Here is a 15,142-nt window from a genome sequence, read left to right as displayed (position 1 = left end):
CCACACGCTGGGTTTTGTATTCCCAGAAGATCACACCTCCATATTAAAGGTGAGGTAGTGGCAATCTGGTTGTATTTTGCCAATTATGTGCAGCCTAGCAAATTTCCAGTTCAGCCTTCTGTTGATAGAGATTGGGAGTGATCTATAATCTAAGTGGTATCTCAGTCGTACGGCAAAGTTGTTACCGATGAGTTCTGTCCCCTGAAAAAAAAACTATATAGACATTAGATAACAGTTCCCATATGAATTCTACTTCTGGGAGTCCAGAACGGTGGCCTTCACCATTATTTTCTTTCTTTACATGCAAATACAATGGCTCGTGTTTCTTGAGTGATTCTGCTTTGAGTCTGACAGGCAGGTCATATAATGTTAGCTTGTTTTCCCAAGGGAAATAATTTTATTCACCTATCTCCTGCTCAGCTATGTGCCCACTTTCTTTTCTTGTCTCTTCCACAAGCATGTGACTGGAGTGCAGCAAAAAGAGGTCCTTTGTGCCATGGATTTTTTTTATCATGAACACTAAAAAATTTAAGTTTCTAGCTCACTTAATCATTTTGACAGATGACAATACTAAGTACCATCACCAGACAGATGACATTAGACAGATGACAATACTAATCCTACTGCAACTTCTCAAGGGAGATTCTTATTGTAAATTGACATATATTCTACCAGGGTGCACATAATACATTTAGTAATGCTACAGTTTGCTGTTTCACACAGTTTGGTGCATCTCTAGGTCTTTATCCCTTTTGTGTCAGGGGTTCCGCTAATCTCTACCATCTCCGAGTTTTGGGCTTTGGTAAAATTGGCAGATCCTTTGTCAGCCCTCACTACTGGGGCTGTTGAGATGGTGATTGATAGGGAAAAGCGCAGATGTTTGCTTAATGGTTGTTTTCCCAGGGGCTTCTGTCAGAGCTGTTGGCAGGGAGAGGACAGAGAGTTACTTTGGATATTGCCAATTCATTTTCTCTGAGTGATAGGCAGGTTAAAACAATGTCATGGCAAAGTCAAGATTGTGTAACTTGTCTTCACTAACCTTTTTATATGATCCACAGAGCTGTTGTTGTTGCCTGCTTTTTCACCCAGCTTATTGCTAAGGAGGAGAGGAATTGATGATAAAACACAGCCTTGTCTACCTCTAGTCACAGCTTCAAACCAGTCACCCAGTCCTGTATCCAATCTTACTGCACCTCTTCTTACATCATCTAAACACCTTGGTATGTTGATCAGATATATCAGAGGTAGAAGAGGAAACAGCAAAAATTAGACTGAAAGTAAATGCAGAAAAAAGCTGAGATTATGAAGTCAGGAAACTGGCCAACAGATGTAAAGGCATATGTGAATGGAAACCAGAGGTGAAAGTAAGCTAGTGCAGCACTGGCCCTTAGCTGCAGTGGGAAGGGTGGCACAGTAGGCAGCCAGGCAGGTTAAAGAGGCTGCCCTGCCCCCCATAGTGCCCCAGCCTTGAGCCCCCTTCTCCTCATTGCCACTTCAGGGGAGGGGGCAGCAGCCACACTTACCAGACCCTGTGTGTTACTTTTCTTCTCCTTCCTGCTTTTTCTGACTCTCAGCAAGCAAGGGGGAAATGCAGAAACCACTGGATTCCTACCCTGCCCCTCTTCGGGCAGCCAGGAGCCAGAGAAATGCATCAGGCTCTGCACTTTCCCCTCACTCACCGAGAGTCAGAGGAAGCAGGAAGGAGAAGAAAAGAAACACACAGAGCTGGTATGTGCTGCTGCAGCCCCTCCCCCCTGACATGGCAACCTTAGGCCCCACCCACACTCAGTATCATAAAAGAAAGAAGACTTGGGTAGCTGGGACAGGTACATCATATGGAACATGGGACAGGACAACATTAAGGAAGCAATAAATCGGGTACCAGAGGGAAGAAGGAGAAAGTGAGGAAGACCAAGAAAAAACTGGCAGAAGTTTATGAGAGAGAGGGTATTTACTGTACTGGCGTCACCTGGGAAGAGGTACCACAACTAGCAAGCAATCATAGTAAATAGGAAAAATGGACTGGCTCATGTGTCAAGAGGTAGAGGAAGAACTCCGTTCTAAGTAAGCTAAATAGGTTGGTGCATCACAGCAAATGGGGTGAGTTCATAAACATACAGGACTGCATCCAGAAAGAACAGATCAGAGTTGCTAACTCATAGAAGCATAGGATTTGCTCAATCACATCAGTCCTTTGGTCTATCCAGTCTGATATCTTGCCTCTGTCAATGATGAATGCCTGACGCTTCAGGGCAAGTGAAAAATTCCTGTAAAATACCTGGCCTATTGTTCAGTACTACAGATGAGAAAGAGGATGTAAGAGGCAATCCCCTATAGCAGGCCTGGGCAAAATATGGCCCGTGGGCTAGATTCAGCCCACCAAGACACCGGTCCTGGCCTGTGGACACTGTGGGGAGCACCAGACAGGCTTCCCGCTTGCCTCGCCCTACCTGCATGCCACTCAGAAACGCAGCGGAAGGGTGGTTTCTTAAAACTGTGAGTCCAGAGGGGAGGAGGGAAAGCTTTAGGAGATGCTCCCACCCCCAGCACAATCCCACTGACCAGTTTCTGGCCAGAAACCGGCCAATGGGAGCTGCCTGTTTCAATAACAGGCAACCATGAAGCACAAGGAGCTCCAGAGCACATGGCTGCAGCTTTTGTGGGGGTGGGGCAGGCAAGGAGAGAAGCTGATTCAGAAAAAGGCTCCACCCCCCACTCTTGCCCCCTACTTTACATACCCAAATCCTCTGCTCCCTTCCTGCACCCATATCCCCTCCCAGACCTGGCCCCCCAATCCTCTGCCCCAGATCACAATCCTCTATAGCCCTTACTCTCAACTCAAATCCATGCACTCCTACCTGTACCCCAGTTCCCTGCCCTAGGTCACAATCCAACCCCCTGCACTCCAGTCAGTGCCCCAGGTCACAACAGCCTCCTTCACCTGTTAACCTGAAACAGATTTATGATTTTACTGGTCAGAAGATGGGCTGTCTGCAGTATCCTACCCCGTCCACATCTATCATCGGTGTTTAGTGTAGTTGAGACACAGGCAGGTTAGATAAAACAACAAAATCGTTACTAGATAACACAAATAAACAAACCAAGACTTCTTGCAACTTGACAATAATGGCTTGGATGTTAGCACAGATGTTACCATAGGGGGATGAACCCCAGAGCCCAGACCCTTACCATAGGGAAACAAGACAATAGGGAAGGACTATACCATGTCCTATAGACACTGGGATGACACAAGGGTGGACACAGGAAAGTCAGGAACTGGATTCCAGGAACCTCTGGAACAGGTAAGTGGACTTCCCCCGATCTTCTGTCCTACGCGTGGTATGTGGACACTCCCTGTCTGGTTTTGTACTTGGATGGTCCCTTCAAGATATTATCTCCCCTGGCTCTAGTCCTTCAGCAAGGCTGGCTCCCTGTAGGAGCTTTCTGTGCCCCACTGGGGTGACCTGCTTGCTCAGCATCCAGACACAGAGCCCTGTCAGAGTGACATACAATCGTATATGCTTTCCAGCTGCTGAGCAGATTTACTGTTACATGGCACTCCATGTTCCCGCCTTTTCCTCTGATTTGGCACCAAAAGCCTGGAGAAAAAGGGGCACCAAGATGGAGGCCAAGTTGTCCTTTTGCCAATTCAAGATGGAGATTCAATCAAAATGGCAACTATATAAATCAAATGTACTTAACCCATTTCAACACACATGAACTCCCTCTCTTACCCAGGCTCCCTTCTGCACCAAACCTCCATCCCAGACCCCCGTATCTCCTCCATTAATACCAGGGAAGAGTGATGGGCTTGGTATAAAGATATGAAACAGAAATGCCTCTTTTACTTCCTTATATGATCAGTTCCTGCCCTGAAGCATGAAGTCTGCTGACCCTTTTCTTAGCATGCGTCACTGCAATTATCTGTGGTTTTAAAATTGGATTGTAGTCTGAGGAATCAAAGTGACTCCTGCACTTTCACCTGGGGAATGGGCATCAGTCTGGACCGTATTGGGCTGTTCACTGTGCTTCATGGATTACACTGAGTTGCTTTTAGATCACATCTAAACTTTGGTCTTCCATCTATTTGGGATTTTTTTCTTGGCATTGAGAGAGATTTTGTGACCTGTATAAGAAGCACAGAGCCCTAGCTAGGAATTGCCTGAGCCTTGCTGATTCCTGCCATATGTTGATTTATTCTGAGAGAGATTTTTCTTGATTTCTCTGATATATGCAACAGCACAATCCTCACATGATATTTTTGTAGCTGCTTTTGAGTATTGCAGCAGGAGTACTTTTGCTTTCCAAAGTTTTTTCAAAGGAACTAGCCTTTGCAGATCAGTGGTATGTGCCTGGTTCATTTAATTATCCTCCCTAATTATAAATGCATTGATGATGCTAGGTTAAATTGCTGAGATTTTCTAAAGTTAAATATTTGAGCAATGAGAACTATGCTGTGGAAACGTCAGAGTGAATAGAAAGCATCAAACACTGAGCGGGAGCATTCTAAACCCAACTTACCCCAAAGAGGCTTCTTAGTTCTCCCACTAATACAGCTATCTGTGAGGCTAGCAGCCCATATGCCAGCTCACGCCATTCTAACTGAACACTGATCAGTGCATCACTGGAATTAGTCAGGCTCACTTTAGTATTGTTAAAATAGATACTGGGATTATGAGAATGTGTTTAGGGCTTAGCCTTTATTAAATGCTTGCAATAATCTCACTTACAACTAGGGATGTAAATGAGTAGTCAAGTAGTCAACTACCCGCTAAGCCTAGACTTATCTCTCTCATCCCCCCCCGCCCCCACCCTTTTGCCTCTCTATCCCAAGATCCACAAACCTGGACCCCATCATCTCAGGCATTGGCACACTTACAGCAGCACTTACTCTTCAGACCCTATGCTGCCAGCACACACTATCTTCGAGATACCACCGACTTCCTGCGGAAACTAAAGAACATCAGTCAACTTCTGAAAACACCATCCTGGCCACCATGGATGTAGAAGTTCTTTACACCAACATTCCTCATGAAGATAGATTACAGACTATCAGGAATACCATTCCTGATGACGCCACTGCACACCTAGTAACAGCTCTGTGACTTCATCCTCACCCACAACTAGTTCCAAGTTGGGGACGATTTATATTTTCAGGTCAGCGGCACAGCTAAGGGCACCCACATGGCTCCACAACATGCCAACATCTTTATGGCTAACCTCGAACAACATTTCCTCAGATCTTACCCCCTAGAACTCTTACTCTCTTTACACTACATTGATAACATCATCATGTGAACCAACGGAAAGGAGACCCTTGAAGAATTCCACTGGGCTTTTAACAACTTCCACCCCACCCTCAACCTTAGCCTGAACCAGTCCACACAAGAGATTCACTTCCTTGACACTACAGTACAATTAAATAACAGCCACATTTCCACCATACTGGACACCTACCGACCATTACACTTATCTACATGCCTCTTGCTTCCATGCAAGACACATTTCCCAATCAATTGTTTAAAGCCAGGCCCTAAGATACAGCTGGATTTACTCCAATTCTACAGACAGAGACAAACACCTACAGGGTCTCTATCAGGCATTCTTAAAACTTAAATACCCACCAGGGAAGTGAAAAAACAGATTGACAAAGCCAGATGAGTACCCAGGCATCGGCTTCTTCAAGAGAGGCCCAACAAAGAAAACAACAGAATTCCACTTGTCATCACCTACAGCCCCCAACTTAAACCCCTCCAGCGCATTATCAACCATCTGGAACTTATCCTGAAAAACGACCCCTCACACTTACAGACCTTGGGGACAGGCCAGTCCTTGACTACAGACAACCCCCTAACCTGAAACAAATTCTCTCCAGTAACCATACAGCACACCTCCATCATACTCACCCAAGCAATCAACTTTAGTGCCAACTCTGTCCACACATCTATGCAAGTGACACCATCACAGGACCCAACCACGTAAGCCATCACATCAGAGGCTCACACTGCACATCCACTGATGTGATCTATGTCATCAAGTGCCATCAATGCGCCTCTGCCATGTATATTGGCCAAACTGGACAGTCTCTATGGGAAAGGATTAATGGACACAAATCAGATATTCAAAATGGTAACACACAGAAACCTGCTGGGGAACATTCTAACTTGCCTGGGCACTCACTAACAGGTCTAAAAGCAGGGCTGGCCTTACCATGAGGCAAACTGAGGACGCCGCCTCAGGTGCCAAACTGTTGAGGGAGCACCACTAGGACCCAGAGTGTAGAAAATTGTGTCTGCTGCTGGTGCATATGTATTCTCTCTGCTCTAGATGCACAGAGATGGTGGAGTGTTGCTGGAGGAAGGAGGGCACAAGAGACATAACAGGCAGGCAGGAGAAAAGGTGGCATTTGAGCTCCCTGTCTCAGGTGCCAAAATGTTGTGGGCCAGCCCTGTCTAAAAGTGACCATCCTGTTACAAAGCAATTTAAAAAACCAGCTGGAAAGAGAAGCTGCAGAAAATGCTTTCATCTGAAAATATGACACCTTAAATCAAGGTCTGAACAAAGACCTTACTTGGATGGGGCACTACATTCAACACCCTAATGATATAAAAAGCTAAGCACCGGCTACTTAGAGCCCACTCCATTGGCCTCATTTAGCATGGACACTCTAATTGAAGGAAAAAAAATCTATTTTTCCTTTCTCTTTCCCTCCCCATCCCCTCTTTCTCTGCTATTTAGTTGTACACTGGACTCCTTAATTCCATTCATCTGAAGAAGTGGGTTGTGCCCATGAAAGCTCATGATCCCATCTACATGTTTTCAAGTATCAGAGGGGTAGCCGTGTTAGTCTGAATCTGCAGAAGCGATGAGGAGTCCTGTGGCACCTTATAGACTAACTGAAGTGTAGGAGCATAAGCTTTCGTGGGCAAAGACCCACTTCGTCAGATGCAAGATTGCATCTGACGAAGTGGGTCTTTGCCCACGAAAGCTTATGCTCCTACACTTCAGTTAGTCTATAAGGTGCCACAGGACTCCTCATCGCTTCTACATGTTTTGTTAGTCTCTAAAGTGCTGCAGAACGATTTGTCGTTTAAGTTTTTTAATGTAAAATGAGTTTGCTGGTTCATCTACATAGATAATAGACTCATCACAGCACAGCTTGGTATTGTTAAGGAAAGCTGCTCAGGATGAGAATTATAAGGCATAATACTATCAGGATGGGGACAAGAAGATTTGTCCTGTTTTTTCATGTAATTAAAGGGAATACATTTGATGCCTTATGATAATAGCATCATTGAAAGAAACAGCACTGTGAGGGATGTCACCATCAGTCAATATAGTATCAGCAATGATAAACATTGTAAAAAAGGAAATGACAGTATTAGAAAGATTTTGTTGTACCTTTGTTCATTGTTTTCTAGGCAGTCCTGTAATAGAATAGTGTCCAAATAAACCTGGAGCCTCCTGCAGAATTTGGGAATATTGGTGGGTATACAGGTGTTGCAGGTTGGGGATGAGGTGTAGCCTCATTATGGTGAGGATGTAGGCTTCTCACATAGATCCAGCTCGTATTTTCTCTGTCAGTCCTTCCTTTTTCTAAAACACCAAATGAATAAAAGAACAAAATAGGAACAAGGGGCTACTGAAAAACCATATCAAAGGGTCTGTTCTGGAATAGTTGGTAGTGTCTAGTTCTTTCACTTGTCACCACTATTATACAAGCCTATTCAAATCCAAGATTTCACACACCTTTCTTGACAAGTAGGGATGCAGATATATGAATAAATTAATTTATGGGGAGAGAGCTTTATATGAATTAGCTCCCCAAGTCTCACAGATAACTGGCAAAATATCACAAGTGTAACAAGACAGCTCAAACCAGCAGAGACCGTTGCTTTATATTTACCCACAATTCTCCTCCCCTGATATAAATCATGGAGTTTGGTGGTGAAGTTACACAAATGTGATCGGTTGTAAATCCTGAGTTTTATACTAAAGTTACACAGTAAGCTCTACTGTATTACACACTAAATCATAGAGCTTTATCAAAGAAGTTGCAATATCAGCCGCTTGCCTGCATTGTTTCTATTTATGGGAGAGCATCCATCTGTGATAGATAAGGTCAGCTCTCTGCTGCTGCTATCGCTGCAACTGCCCAGACGTGGAAAGGACAATTATTGCTCAGAATTTCTCCCACATACTCTTTGTTTCCCCCTGTCATGCAGGAAACTAACCCTGGCAAAAATGGTGAGAGGTGCAGAACAGTCATTGTTAAATCCCAGGGACATTAGAGGGAAGCTTTGGATCTCATTGTAACAGCATCATTGTTTTGTTTTTATTCCATTGACTCTTAGTGAAAGCTGTTGTGTGGTTCACTGTCCAGGAACTCAGATGGAGATTAGTAAGGCACAGATGCTTAACTGGATTCGCTAGGTAGGATAAGGGTGCAACTCTGTAGTAATCAGTGCAGAAATTTCTATAGTATAGAAATAAATAAAATATTTGAAAATAAAAACCACTATCACAAGAGAGGAAATGCCCACACCCAAACAAAAGGCACCATAGCACTGTTTTGAGCTGCCTTAGCAGTGTAGCTGTAGCAGAGCATGTGCACTTTATAGAAAGTCTCAGATTTAAGGAACAGTGGGGAGAGATCCACTTGCAAGCCAAGAGGTGAGTGTTTGTAAGCCAGATGGCTTAGTCTTGGGGCTTGGGCCTATGCTCAGGCCAGTAAATAAACCCCCAAATGGTTCCTTTCAAGCCTGACCCTGAGTATGGGGCAGGGCAAGCAAACAAGTGCAGTTCAACAATTTAGGTAGGCCCAGGCCCTGATGCAGGGTGGGTAGGTAAAAAAGCAATGTATGTAAGCCCAGGCCTTAGTGCAAGTAAACAAACAGCAGTTTACTTGCAGGAGAGGGGGAGACTGTCTCCCAGGGCGTGGAGTGGCAGAGGGGATGTGGGCCCTCCCTACTCCACCACGTCCCAGCCCAGGGCCCTGGCAGTGGCAGGACTGACTGCCACTGGGGTCAGCGGGGATCCAGCCTGCACTCACTGACTCACTCGAATACAATGAAATTAGCCTGACTGTCGTCGGCTTCCCCTGGGCCATTTCCAAACTCCTGCTTGGAGGATGCCTGGCGTCGCAGCAGGTTCTTGGGTTCCTTGGGGTCTAAACCCTCAGCCACAGTCAACAGGGTTTCCTTGTATGTTGGGGGGCCCAGTGGTCCGGGTCAGTCCTTGGCCTCTGTAGAGTCCTTAGCGACCTCCTGGCTCAGGGGCTTAAGGCAGGCCTCTGCTTCTTCCCGCGGGCTGGGGTCCTACTGAGCTCCTGACCTTTTTCTACAGTTAGCTCCGCCCCTTGGCTTCCAGGGAGTTAAAGCAGCAGGGAAAGGCTCAGCCTACTAGGGTTCAAAGAGAGGTTCTTCCCCTTCTGTGTCAGTGAGTGGCCACCCCTGCTCACTTAATTTTAAAGCAATTAACCCCCTTCCCCCTCCTTCCCCCCCCAAAAAAAAACCCACTAGGAAGAGATGGTTGAATAAGAGAGTCTGGTACTCAAATATCCATGACAAAAGCAGAGGTTATTGTAGTCAAGTAGCTGGGGAGGGAGGGGAATTGATCTTTATGGGGTGGGAGAGATGGCTGACTAGCAGATGCCATCAGGAGAGATTCTACTTTTCCCTGTTCCTTCAGTAAAATATACTGACATCTATGCCATCTGTAATAGCATCTCCATTGTGCAGGTCCCCCAGCTAGTGGGCCTGGAGTCCTGCACTCATATTTTAATGCATGATGCAATAAAGTTGGGATAAAATAAAGCATTTTGCATGAGACAGAATACGTTCAAAGCTCAAGAAGACTGAAGCTTAAAAATATGCTCTTTATTGCTCACACACCTTAACCACGTACAGCTTAGCAACTTTAGCTCCAAGACATGCCCTAGACTCTTTTGTACCAGAAGCAAACCACTGTAGAAACATTAATTAATGAAACCCTGTGATATTCTGTAAATCAGCAAAAATTCCCCCATCATCATCTTCGTCATCTTCATTTTATTATTATTTTATTTTAAAGCACCCAAAAATGTACTAAGGATCTGGACAGTGCAAATAATATTGCATGTCCCTGCCTCAAAGAGTTTGCACTCTAATCTCAGTCATGAGTTCATAGAGGGAGTAACAAAATAGCAGGCAAGTGCTGGGGAAAGGAGGATTGGGGGTGGTGGAACAGTAAGATTACATAGACAACAAGCATTAATAATGAAAAATAAATGTATGTCTTTTTGATGAGATGTTACAGATCGGGTCACTGAGTTGTACAGAAATGAAATGACTTACTGAAAGATCTCTTAAGCAACAAGAATCACAAAAATGCCCGTTCCCTGCATAATATCCTGATATGATTTCGGTTATAAACCTAAGGAAAGCAGCCAGTCTTCACAGTTTTGGGTTGGCCCTGCATACAGATTTGCTTCAGCTCACTGACAATTTAGCTTACTTAGTTGAGATGCTAAATTTTTTTCATTCATACCTAGAGGCAAAACAGACTATGATGGTTGCCTTTGAAATAGTATGTCGGGTTCCATTTCTGTTTCTTCTGAATATCCCTTATAACAGGATTTAGAGCAGGGGTGGACAAAAGGGCCTCTATGAGCTGGATGTGTCCAGCCAAGCAGGTTGATCCAGCCCACAGAGGCCTTGCCATTCCCCTCCTCCCAGGCCAGTCAGGGCCTAGGGATAGGAGAGTTCACAGTGCTTAGAGTCAACACTGACTCTTAAGCACTGAACGCTGGAGAACAGGGAGCGAGAGACTTTGCGCGCTCCCCCCATCCCCCAGAGCACCATGCCCCTTGCAGGGTGGGAGCAGGGCAGAAGGATATTTTGCATGCTTCCTCTCACCCCCAAACCTTGATTGTCCTGGGGGTGGACAGTGCGGGGAGCACACAAAGTCTCCTCCGAGCGCTAGGGGCATGGGCACCTAGAGAGAACCACCAGCTGTTCTGAACTGCTGGTTCTCTCTGCGGGGTAAAGGGGCAAAGACTTCAACCCCCCAGACCAATCAGGGTCTGTGGGCAGGGAAGCACAGAAGTGTCCTGGCCCCGCCCCTTCCAGGTGGACCAGGGCCCTTCCAAAAATTCCTGAAGTAGCTCCCAGTCAAAAATTATTGCCCACCCCTGATGTAGAGTCACTAAAACATTACTTTGGCTCTGCTAAGGAAATCATTAAGATGTTTAAAGTAAGGCTGTGCTGCAAGTGAAATGCTCAGCCTGGGATTATGTTTCCCCAGAAAATAGCCCAAAGCTACCCTGCTTAAGAGACAGGAAATGAAAGCCAAAAGCCGGGTAAGGCACATCTGTGCTGTTGTGTGACCCTGTTGAGGCATGGGATGGGTGGAAGATGTTGTTGCTCAGAACAGAGCATATACCATATGTACATTCCTGCCATCTTCTTTCCCACCCCCAGCCCCACCCTTTTCTCTTCTCATTGCTCTCCTGGCTGATCCTTGTGTTGCACAAAACCACTACATTTCTCCCATTGGCAGAGCATATCTTAGACACTAGGGATACATCTAGACTACAGGCTTCTGTCGACAAAGAAAGCCGCTTTTTCGACAGAGTTTAGATGCTCTCTTTTGAAAAAGCAGTGTGGATGCAATAGCGCCTTTTGTTGACAGAACTGTTGACAAAAGGTGTTATTCCTCGTAAAATGAGGTTTACCACCGATGACAAAACTGCCACGTTCTGTCGACTTACTGTTGACAAAATTCAGTGGTAGTGTAGATGCAGGTATAGTTTTGTTGACAAAAGTCCACTTTTGTTGACAAAACCCTGTAGTTTAGACACACCCTAGGCCCTCTCAGGAAAAAGGCTGCAATCTGGTTTTTCCAGGAGAAATGAGTATCAGTATTCCAAGATGAGATTAAAATATTTTCACATGAGTAGCATTGCTCAGTTTGCCCAGGCCAGTGAAACTTGACTAAGAAGGTATTTAGGGCTATAACACCAAATTCATGGTTGCTTGAGGCTTTCCTGTTAAGGAAAAGGTCCAGGCAGAGATTGTCAAATCAAGGAAGTAAATGCATGGTTGCACCAGTGGTGTCAGAGAGAGGGCTTTGGTTTCTTCAACCATGGGATTCTGTTCTGGGCACAAGGATTACTAGGAAGAGAGAGGATCCACCTAACAAAAAGAGGGAAGAGCATCTTCATGGGCAGGCTTACAAAACTAGTGAGGAGGGCTTTAAACTAGTTTCGTGAGGGGACAGTGACCTAAGCCCTTAGGTAAGTGGGGAAGTGGGATACCAGGAAGAAACACAAGCAGGAAGGTGCAACAGAGGAGAACCCCTGATTCATACAGAGAATGTTGGGCAATCAGCTAGTTATCTATGTGTCTGTACACAAACACAAGATGCCTGGGAAATAAGCAGGAAGAATTAGAAGCCCTGGCCCAGTCAAAGAACTATGATTTGATTGGAATAATGGAGACTTGGTGGGATGACTCACATGACTGGAGCACTATCATGGAAGGGTATAAACTGTTCAGGAAGAACAGGCAAGGGAGAAAAGGAGGAGGAGTTGCACTTTATGAAAGAGAACAGTATGATTGCTTAGAACTCCAGTATATAGAGGGAGAAAAGCCTGTTGAGTGTCTTTGGGTTAAGCTTAGAGGAGGGAGCAACAGGGGTGATGTTGTGGTTGGTGTCTGCTGTAGAACACCAGATCAGGTGGATGAGGTAGATGAGGCTTTCTTCAGACAATTGAGAGCTTCCAGATCACAGGCCCTGGTTCTCATGAAGGACTTTAATCACCCTGACATCTGCTTGGAGACCAATACAGCAGTACACAGACAATCCAGCAAGTTTTTAGAGAATGTTGGGGATACCTTCCTGGTGCAAGTGCTGAAGGAACTGACCAGGGGCCATGAGCAGCTTGACCTGCTGCTCACAAACAGGGAGGAACTAGTAAAGGAAGTAGAGGTGGGTGGCAATCTGGGAAGCAGTGATCATGAGATGGTCGATTTCAGGATCCTGACAAATGGAAGCAAGGAGAGTAGCAAAATACACACCCTGGACTTCAGGAAAGCAGACTTCGACTCCCTCAGAGAACTGACGGGCAGGATCCCCGGGGATACTAACATGAAGGAGAAAGGAGTCCAGGAGAGCTGGAAGTATTTTAAAGAAGCCATATTGATGGCGCGGAAACAAACCACTTTAACACGTAGTAAGAAAAGCAAATATGGTGGGCAACCAGTTTAGCTTAGCAGTGAAATCTTAGGCAAGCTTAAACACAAAAGGGAAGCTTAGAAGAAGTGGAAACTTGGACAGATGACTAGGGAGGAGTTTAAATATATTGCTCAAGAATGCAATAGCACAATTGGAATTGCAGCTAGCAAGAGATGTGAATGGTAACAAGAAAGGTTTCTATAGGCATGTTAGCAATAAGAGGGTGATCAGAGAGAGTGTGGGGCCCTTACTGGATGAGGGAGGTAATGTAGCAACAGATAATGTGGGAAAAGCTGAAGTACTGAATGCTTTTTTGCCTCTGTCTTCACAGACAAGGTCAGCTCCCAGACTACTTCCTAGGCAACGCAGTATGGGAAGAAGGTGGGCAGTCCTCAGTGGAGAAAGAACAGGTTAAGAACTATTTATAAAACTTGGACATACACAAATCCATGGGGCTGGATTTAATGCATCCAAGGGTACTGAAGGAGTTGACAGATGTCAGTGCAGAGCCTTTCGCTATTATCTTTGAAATCTGTGGCTATCGGGGAAGATCCTAGATGACTGAAAAAAGGCAAATGTAGTGCCCATCTTTAAAAAAGGGAAGAAGGACAATGCAAGGAACTACAGACTGGTCAGCCTTACCACAGTATCCAGAAAAATCATGGAGGGAATCCTCAAGGAATCCATTTTGAAGCACTTTGAAGAGAGGAAAGTGATCAGGAATAGTCAACATGGATTCATCAAGGGCAAGTCGTGCCTTACCTACCTGATTGCTTTCTATGATGAGATAACTGGTTCTGTGGACATGGGGAAGTCAGCGGATGTGATATATCTTGACTTTAGCAAAGCTTTTGATACAGTCTCCCACAATATTTTGCCAGCAAGTTAAGGAATTATGGATTGGATAAATGGACTGTAAGGTGGATAGATTGTTGGGCCCGATGACTTGATGTATAGTTGGAGTTCAGTTTCAAGCAGATTGCCCCAAGAATCGGTTCTAGGGCCGGTTTTGTTCAACAACTTTATTAATGACCTGGATGAGGAGATGGATTGCATCCTCAGCAAGCTTGCGGATGACACTAAGCTAGAGGGAAAGATAGATATGCTGGAGGGCAGGGATAGGGTCCAGAGTGACCTGGACAAATTGGAAGATTGGGCCAAAAGAAATCTGATGAGGTTCAACAAAGACAAGAGTAGAGTCCTGCACTTGGGATGGAAGAATCCCAAGCATTGTTACAGGCTGGGGACCAATTGGATAAGTAGCAGTTTGGCAGAAAAGGACCTGGAGATTACAGTTGATGAGAAGCTGGATATGAGTCAACAGTATGCCGTTATAGTCAAAAAGGCTAATGGCATATTAGGGTGCATTAGGAGGACCATTGCCAGCAGATCTAGAGAAGTGATTATTCCCTTTTATTCAGCACTGGTGAGGCCACATCTGGAGTATTGTGTCCAATTCTCGGCCCCCCACTATAGAAAGGATGTGGACGCATTGGAAAGGGTCCAGCGGAGGGCAAGAAAAATGATAAAGGGGCTGGAGCACATGACCTATGAGGAGTGGCTGAGGGATTTGGGCTTATTTAGTCTGCAGAAGAAAAGAATGAGGGGGGGATTTGATAGCAGCCTTCAACTTCCTGGAGGGAGGTTCCAAAGAGGATAGAGAGAGGCTGTTCTCATTAGTGATGGATGACAGAACAAGGAACAATGGTCTCAAGTTGCAGTGGAGGAGATCTAGGTTGGATATTAGGAAAAATTGTTTCACTAGAAGGGTGGTGAAGCTCTGGAATGGGTTACCTAGGGAGGTGGTGGAATCTCCATCCCTAGAGGTTTTTGAGTCTTGGCTTGAGAAAACTCTGGCTGGAATGATTTGGTTGGGGTTGGTCCTGCTTTGAGCAGGGGGATTGGACTTGATGACCTCCCGTGGTCC

The 15,142-nt window shown here is 45.3% G+C and overlaps 1 long non-coding RNA gene across 1 annotated transcript in view; it reads left to right on the top strand.

Moving 5' to 3' along the window:
* The window catches only part of LOC142827999 (uncharacterized), an 81,488-nt gene that overhangs the window by 6,585 nt on the left and 59,761 nt on the right, over positions 1 to 15,142 (top strand). The gene's annotated exons all lie outside the window — the stretch shown is intronic.

The sequence above is a fragment of the Pelodiscus sinensis genome, chromosome 3 (genome assembly GCF_049634645.1).
Source record: "Pelodiscus sinensis isolate JC-2024 chromosome 3, ASM4963464v1, whole genome shotgun sequence".
Lineage (NCBI taxonomy): Eukaryota > Metazoa > Chordata > Testudines > Trionychidae > Pelodiscus > Pelodiscus sinensis.
Note: the sequence above shows the minus strand (reverse complement) of the source record. Positions and strands in the feature narration are given on the sequence as shown.